We start from the raw sequence: 8,353 nt of genomic DNA on the forward strand, positions 1-8,353 counted from the left end.
AGTTGGTTAAGCAGCTGCCTTTGGCTCAGGTCATGATCCCAGCATCCTGGGATCGAGTCCCGCATCTGGCTCCTTGCTCGGCCGGAGCCTGCTTCTCCCTCTACCTCTGCCTGCCATTCTGTCTGCCTGTGCTTGCTCTCTCGCCCACTCTCTCTGAGAAAGAAATAAAATCTTAAAATAAATAAATAAATTTTCATCAAAAAATTATAAGTGTATTTTTTTGTAGGATCATGATAAGCATTTTGCAGATGAGAAAAGTGAAATTTAGAAAAGTATGTCTCTTCAAATCCCTCATACAATATCTGGCCTAGATAGAAGGATATACTATCACAATTGAGGAAGATAATTGAGATTACTTAAAATGATAAACTTTACTGTATAGGGTTTTTTACAAGTTTGCCACAGATTCACATTTTTTAAAATATATATCTATTTGTGTAAAGAGAATGCACTGAGAAGTAAAAAGATAGTGATATATCAGTGCTACCAACTAATGGCTATAATATCATCACCTTATTTATGAACAATGAAACAGTGTGTAATATTTAAATAAATTTAAATAAATTCCTATTTATTTTATATATTTATAAATTTAAATGAATTCCTATTTATTTATTATTAAAGAAATTCCTCTAACAAACAGTATGTTTTGAAGGTTGCTAGCAGGAAAGTGTTGTACGACATGGAAGTAATCAGAAAATGTGATCTAAAATTCTGCTTTCAAGGGCGCCTGGGTGGCTCAGTGGGTTAAAATTCTGCTTTCAAGAAGCTATAACAGTAAGTACTGAGCATTAGCTATTATATGCTATGGATGAATAACTGAAATCTACATTTGAAACTATTGGTACACTATATGTTACCTAATTGAATTTTAAAAAGTTAATAAAAAAAAACCACTATTTTATAAAACAATATTCCCAACAGGCTCTTTTGCTTTAAAATACTCACTTTGTTTCCTCTCCGAGAGAACACCAAATGGCGGATGACGCCGGTGCTGCGGGAGGGCCCGGAGGGCCCGGGGGCCCTGGAATGGGAGGCCGCGGCGGTTTCCGCGGTGGCTTCGGCAGCGGCATCTGGGGCCGGGGCCGGGGCCGGGGCCGTGGTCGGGGCCGGGGCCGAGGCCGCGGAGCTCGCGGGGGCAAGGCCGCGGACAAGGAGTGGATCCCCGTCACCAAGCTGGGCCGCCTGGTCAAAGACAAGAAGATCAAGTCCCTGGAGGAGATCTATCTCTTCTCCCTGCCCATCAAGGAATCTGAGATCATCGACTTCTTCCTGGGAGCCTCCCTCAAGGACGAGGTTTTGAAGATCATGCCTGTGCAGAAGCAGACGCGCGCGGGCCAGCGGACCAGGTTCAAAGCATTTGTCGCCATCGGAGATTACAATGGACACGTCGGTTTGGGTGTCAAGTGTTCCAAGGAGGTAGCCACTGCCATCCGCGGAGCCATCATTCTGGCGAAGCTTTCCATTGTCCCTGTGCGGCGAGGCTACTGGGGGAACAAGATCGGCAAGCCCCACACTGTCCCGTGCAAGGTGACTGGCCGCTGTGGCTCTGTGCTGGTGCGTCTCATCCCCGCCCCCAGAGGCACTGGCATTGTCTCGGCCCCTGTGCCCAAGAAACTGCTGATGATGGCTGGTATTGACGACTGCTACACCTCGGCCAGGGGCTGCACTGCCACCCTAGGGAACTTTGCCAAGGCTACTTTCGATGCCATCTCCAAGACCTACAGCTATCTCACCCCTGATCTCTGGAAGGAGACTGTGTTCACCAAGTCTCCCTATCAGGAGTTCACGGACCATCTTGTGAAGACCCACACCAGAGTCTCTGTTCAGAGGACCCAGGCTCCAGCTGTGGCTACTACATAGTTTTATACAAGAAAAATAAACTGAACTAAAGCTTGAAAAAAAAATACTCACTTTGTAATGAGAGTCATTACTTTTGTCTAGCCAAATCTTATAGCACTGTTTATCCCTTCCCTGCTTTATCCCTTCCCAGTATCAATAAAGGCTCACTTGGGTTACCTAGAAGCCATGAGAAAGCTTGTAATAGATCTGGCTGGTTTTCACCAGCAATTTGACCACCATGTGCACAGGGAAGTCTATTGATAAAGGCTTTATTGCAATAAGTTGCAAATACATGGATGATTTTGAATTCTCTTTCTTGAGGTCTTGTTTCATGATAATAAATTTAGGGTGGCTTATTGGAATGGATGTTATTAACATATCTTCATAGTTATAAGCACATGGAATTGTAAAATAGATGAATGAATGTGGCATTACTGACAACTGTCCTCATTTTGAAATCAAATTACAGTGTACTAAGATGAGGAAGCAAAGCAGATTTGGGATTATGAGTGAAATAATTTAAAAAAGTCTTGGGGTATGATCAGACTATTGGGTAATTCAGTAGAAAAATGTCAACTGATTGAGATTCTGTGTTCCCTGATTTCAGAGAGAAGTTAAGATAAATAAGTAACACGAGGAGACTAGGAAGCCAAACATAAGTGATAATTTTGTGCCAGGGTGTGTTTACATCTGTTTATCTTCTTGCTTTACCACTAAGGTTGCTCCTAGAGGAGAGTTTAAATATGTGTTGGAGCTAATCTCTGTGGATTACACAAGAAACCACATCCTACAGCTCTCCCTGAAACACCCCTTATGATTTCAATGTAATTTGGTTTTTGCATTTTTAGAAATAACAAAATACTTTGCAAACTCATCTACTTTATTACCATCACAAGTGAGTCAGCTGACTCCACATTTTAACACAGTGACGGTCACAGAGGAATGGAGGAATGAGTAGAGTTATCAATATATGTGCTTTTAAGAAGTATGACAGGGTAGCAGCTATTTCCAGGAACCAAAACATGGGTCAGCAGCTGTGCAGGAAAAGTGATGGAATAAATGACTCATTTCAGAGGAGTTCTATAACATATTAGTTCTATAATGTATCTTCAGCCCCCAATTACCCGCTTTGATCTAAAGATAAGGATTTACAGTTAAGGTCCCATTTATGATTTGACTGGTGTGGTCTGAATCATGTTTACTATTGTTTTGACTATTACTTGAAGCCTATAGTAGTACTTGGGATATGTGTTGTGTATTCTGTGAACATGTGCTATTTTTAGATTAGATAATTTCTGTCTCGAACCCCTGTTCATTTGTTTGTTTTTGTTTATTTGATAGTGGTTTCAGTAAATGGATATATCTGAAAAATTGCAAAGCCACTATTAAAACAAGTTATTATTATATATAGCATGGAATTGCACATTCCTCCTTTGAATCCGACAGAGCTTCACCATATCCTTAACAATTTGGGAAAAACATGCTATTATTTTTCTTTATAAAATTTCTCCTGTTAGGCTGTGATGGTTGTCATCAGCAGTGACTCCTCTGAAGGCTTTGTCAAAAGAGTTGAAAAAATTGGAAAGGTGTGTGAATGAAGCTGTTTGCTGAATATAAAGAAAAGAGCATTGAAGTACAATTCACACTCTTACTTCTCCTTCTATGCTTTCAGATGTTTGACATTTGAAAATTTTGCTTCTAGAAGAGATGCCCTATATAATTCTTACTTTAAGGAGCAAGTTGCTTTTATAATTTTTTTATTATTCTACCATTCCAGTATTTCCATTTAAATTAAATTCAATACCATTTAAAAAAAATCAAAAGTGCAGCCAGTATTCAATTCCTGGGCTAAATAATTTTAGAAAGCTTTGTGTTATTGAACCTACAGGGTTTTTCTGTAGTTTTAACTCTTTCTTTCTGTGATTTTTCCCATTAGTCACGTAAGTGACTGCAATATAACAGACATTGAGGATAAAGAAGGACTGAATAGAACAATCCTTGGCCTCATGAAGTTGAGAATCTAGCAAGGGAGTCAAACAATTCAATCATTCAGAGACAATTTATTGAGTGCCTGGCCTAAAATGAGCACAACAAAACCCCAGGCCAGAGGAATCATTTTAATGGGAGAGATAGATAATAGGTAAGCCAACTTTAAAAAAAAAATTGTACTGCTTTTTCTTTAATAGAGATGCATATTTGAACTAAATAAGCACATTTTAAAAAGAGCAGTGATTGAGAAGAGGTTTTTTAACTGAGTGGTCCGAAAGGGCCTCCCTGAAAAAGTCTGTTTTGAACAGATTTCTGAATAATATCAGCTAGGAAGCTGCGTAAAAATCTCAGGGATGGGTGATTTTTCCAGTTGAAAAACTGTAAAGGCTCCAAAGTCACAATAGAGCTATAAGTTTCTCTAATAAAGTAACTTCTGACAAAGAATGAGAAGAAATAACTAACCCAGGTTTGAAAGAAAAGGGACAGACTTTCTATGGAATTCATATTTAATTAAAGCTCTAAAGGACAAAAATACAATAGAGCAAAATTCTGGTCACGCTGATATACCTAACGAAAGTTCATAAACAAGGTGTGGGTAGCAAAGAGTGTGTGGGAATGTTGGTAAGAACAGTGGGGAAGAGTCATCCCTGAACATGTTCTTAAATGAAGCAATTCTTGGGTTGTATTAAAGGGTAAATTGGAGTTTGCCTAAGTGATTAGAGAAGGATGCCTCAGCTTATGGAAGTTCAAAGCCATAAAGATGTGATAAACTACTGCAGATATTTTCATGTATATTTGTTGTTGCTTCTAGTAATGGTGATCTAAAAACTCCTACTTAAGACAACTAAAAATCCAGACAAAATAGCTTTTAAAGTTAAAAATATCAGAATGATTATAAAAATAAGTGAGGGATTACTGGGCCAAAATACGAAATACAATGAGAGCCTAGAGATATATGCCCTGAAGCCATTTTAGCTATGAGAGCATTTGAAACTGCTAAAACACACTGAGCTGTGTTGTTAATAGACTCTTGATACTAGAAAAACAAATCCAGCAGCAATCAAATTTGAGGACTTTGGTACAACCCAAATTTAAGTTGAGATCCCCAAAGCACAAGGAGAAGCAGAAATAAGACTATAGCCTACCTTGCCTTCTGTGTAAACTGAGAAAGCCAATCACTGAATTTGGAGTATGATTGTCTTGTAGAGTCTCAGATATAAGAGAAAATCCTACCAAGGAGGACCATACCGTTATTATAGCTCTTAATTATCCCTACTCAATAAGAGTTTCAAATATAATGTCTTGAACATAGCAAAATGTAACAAAGCACACAAAGAAAAACCATTAACAAGATTTGATAGACAAAATGGGATTAAGTATGATGTTAAAATGATCAATAAAGATTGTAAAATGGCTTGATTACTCTGCTCAAAGAAATGAGAGGGGAAGCAAATTGAACAAAAAACTGACACTAAAAATGATATTGAGAAAGGTTTTATAAATGAACCAAATGGATACTCTAGAACTTTAAAGATATGACAGCTAATTTAAGATACCACAGGGGTGCCTGGGTGGCTCACTTAATTAAACCTCCAATTCTTTTTCCTTTTTTTTTAACACCTTACTTTTATTTTATCTCTTTCAATTTGGCTCAGGTCATGATGTCATGGTTGTGAAATAGAGCCCAGAGTTGGGCTCTGTGCTGAGCCTGGAGCCTGCTTAAGATTCTTTTCCCTTCTTTTTCTATCCCTCCCTGCACTCTCACTTGCTCACTCTCTCTTGCTTGCAAATAAATAGATAGATAGATAGATAGATAATAGACAAAGAAAAATAAAAGCAGATTATGAAAATAAATATAAAGATTTTGAAATGAAAACAAGTTCAAAATAAAATAGAGAAGACCTACACAGCTAAAAGTTCATTCAGAAAATCTACTATTAAAGAAGTCAGTATGACACAGTGTTAAGATATCAAAAGAAATGAAATCTTGCCATTTGCGACAACATGGATGGAACTAGAGCGTATCATGCTTAGCGAAATAAGTCAAGCAGAGAAAGACAACTATCATATGATCTCCCTGATATGAGGAAGTGGTGATGCAACATGGGGGCTTTAGTGGGTAGGAGAAGAATAAATGAAACAAGATGGGATTGGGAGGGAGACAAACCATAAGTGACTCTTAATCTCACAAAACAAACTGAGGGTTGCTGGGGGGAGGGGGTTTGGGAGAAGGGGGTGGGATTATGGACATTTGGGAGGGTATGTGCTTTCGTGAGTGCTGTGAAGTGTGTAAACCTGGTGATTCACAGACCTGTACCCCTGGGGATAAAAATATATGTTTATAAAAAATAAAAAGTTAAAAAAAAAAAAAGATTTGAGCATGTACTTTACAGAAAGGGTAATCCAAATGGCCACTCATATATAAAAACTGTTTATCTTTATTATGAATCTGGAATTAAATTAAATTAAATTAAAAATAAATTAAAACCTAAAATGACATACTATTACACACTTACCATATTGGGCAACAGTAAAATTGCCTTGCAAGAATGTGAAAGAATGAAAGTGCCCATAATAAAAACATTTGAGGTAAGTTGGACAATATTTAGAAAACTTAAAAATAAAAATAAAAATTTGGTCCATTCCTAGAAATACAACATGGAACTAAATGAATATTTTCACCAGGATATGCAAACAGATGATTATAGCTATTTCATTCATAACGGCAGTTCAGTAGTGGTCTATTTGCACAATGTTACATTAAATAAGAGAGAATATTAACAAACTGGGAGGAGGGGCTAGGTTGTTATCAGAAACAGATCTTCTATGGTGCTGATTATGTTCTATTTCTCAAAATCTTTAAGTTAAAAAAGTTTTCAAATTTATATCTAGATAGATAGATGATAGATAGACAGATATCCCAGAAGCTGCAATGCTAGGCTAAGACCAGGCTTTAAAGGGCTTTTCTATACTCTACTAAATACTTGAAACCATTCATTATATCATAGCTCAGTGTTCAAATCTCCATTTGTTTCCTCAGTTTCCTAATATTTACCTTAAGGTGACCTGATTCAGACTTTTGATCACCTTTGTCTAAATATTTCTATTTTAACAAAGTCCTTTTTAACACTGAGAGACTAAAACTTAGAAAAATACTCTGATTGTTATCTCACTAGGGTGGAAAATATATAGTTACCCATTAACTAATGATATCCATGTCTACATTAGATCCGTGGCATTTTTAATTCTTGGGAGCTTTTGGTTAAATGAAATTTTTAAGCTTCCTTTAAAGGAAGCTTTAAGCCATCACCACATGAATAAAATTAAAGAACCAAATGAAAACAGGCCAAGTATTTACAGAGTAATAGAATGTGCAGTGGAAAGAGTACAATTCTGAAATCATAAAGCCTAAATTAGTGTGATGCATTTTTGCTACCCATGTAATCATAAACCAGTTATCTAAATGTGTTAGCCTCAGTTTTTTCACCCATGAAATGGTGATGATAATACTTATTATGCAGCGTTGTTGTGTGGATGTGATGAAGCATGGAGCATGAGAGTCTCATATTCCATGCTAAAATGATAGCTATTTTTATACTTATAATAATTCTAGTAATAGTAATTAAATTGTTCAAAATGGTAATATTCATTTATATTGAGGCATTGTATTGACTATTATTAGACACATTTACCAACATAAATTTCATTTTACTTTACCCCCTCTGAGGATATATATTCCCTAATTCAATATGAATCTCCTTATGAATAATAATTATCATAATAAATATGCTGATTTTTTTTCTATTTGTTTTTAAGGAGGTATCCTTTACTGTTGAACATAAAGAAACTTAAGCAAGTCTGTCTTATTCAAACTTTGCATGCTGCTTTCTTATGAAACTAGATTATAGAGTTGTATGAAATAAATTCATGCAGTTAAGACATTGATGTTTGGAACACTGGGTGGTCAGTTTAGTATTTCAAAAGAAGATTTTAAATTTAAACCTTAAAACTGAGCTCTTTCAGCCTTTTTTATAGACCATCCTTCATGCTTCATAAGTACTCCTCCATTGTAAACTAAGTAATAGTTTTTGTCACAGTGTATATACCAAAAATGGATTTTATATTCTATTATTTCAGAGTTAGTTGCAGTTTCTACTGCCTTACTTCCTTTTTTGAAAAATAGATTAATTCTACAAAAAGTTTTTTCCAGCTTTATTGAAAAAAATCGACATATTTGTAAATTTAAGAAATGATTTCTTATAACATTGCAAACTTTTAACATTGTGTAAATTTTGTACAATTTGATAAATTGGTATACATCTTTATTGCAATATAATCTACACAAAAATGTTAATACATCTACTATCTCGTATAGTTGCCACTGTTTTTTATGCATGTATCGTAAGGAATTTTAAGATCTACTCTCTTAGCAACTTTTATGTATATAGTATAGTAGAGATAAACTTCAGAGGTCTTGTGGGTTTTGTTCCAGACTGCCTCAATAAAGTGATTATCTCAATAA

General features: G+C 36.2%; 1 pseudogene across 1 annotated transcript; it reads left to right on the top strand.

Moving 5' to 3' along the window:
- Positions 1 to 975: 975 nt before the first annotated feature.
- On the top strand, positions 976 to 1,907 carry LOC309857355 (small ribosomal subunit protein uS5 pseudogene; annotated as a pseudogene). The gene has a single exon. The product of its transcript is annotated as a small ribosomal subunit protein uS5 pseudogene (transcript).
- Positions 1,908 to 8,353: the final 6,446 nt, after the last annotated feature.

The sequence above is a fragment of the Mustela nivalis genome, assembly GCF_964662115.1.
Source record: "Mustela nivalis genome assembly, contig: HAP1_SCAFFOLD_643, whole genome shotgun sequence".
NCBI lineage: Eukaryota > Metazoa > Chordata > Mammalia > Carnivora > Mustelidae > Mustela > Mustela nivalis.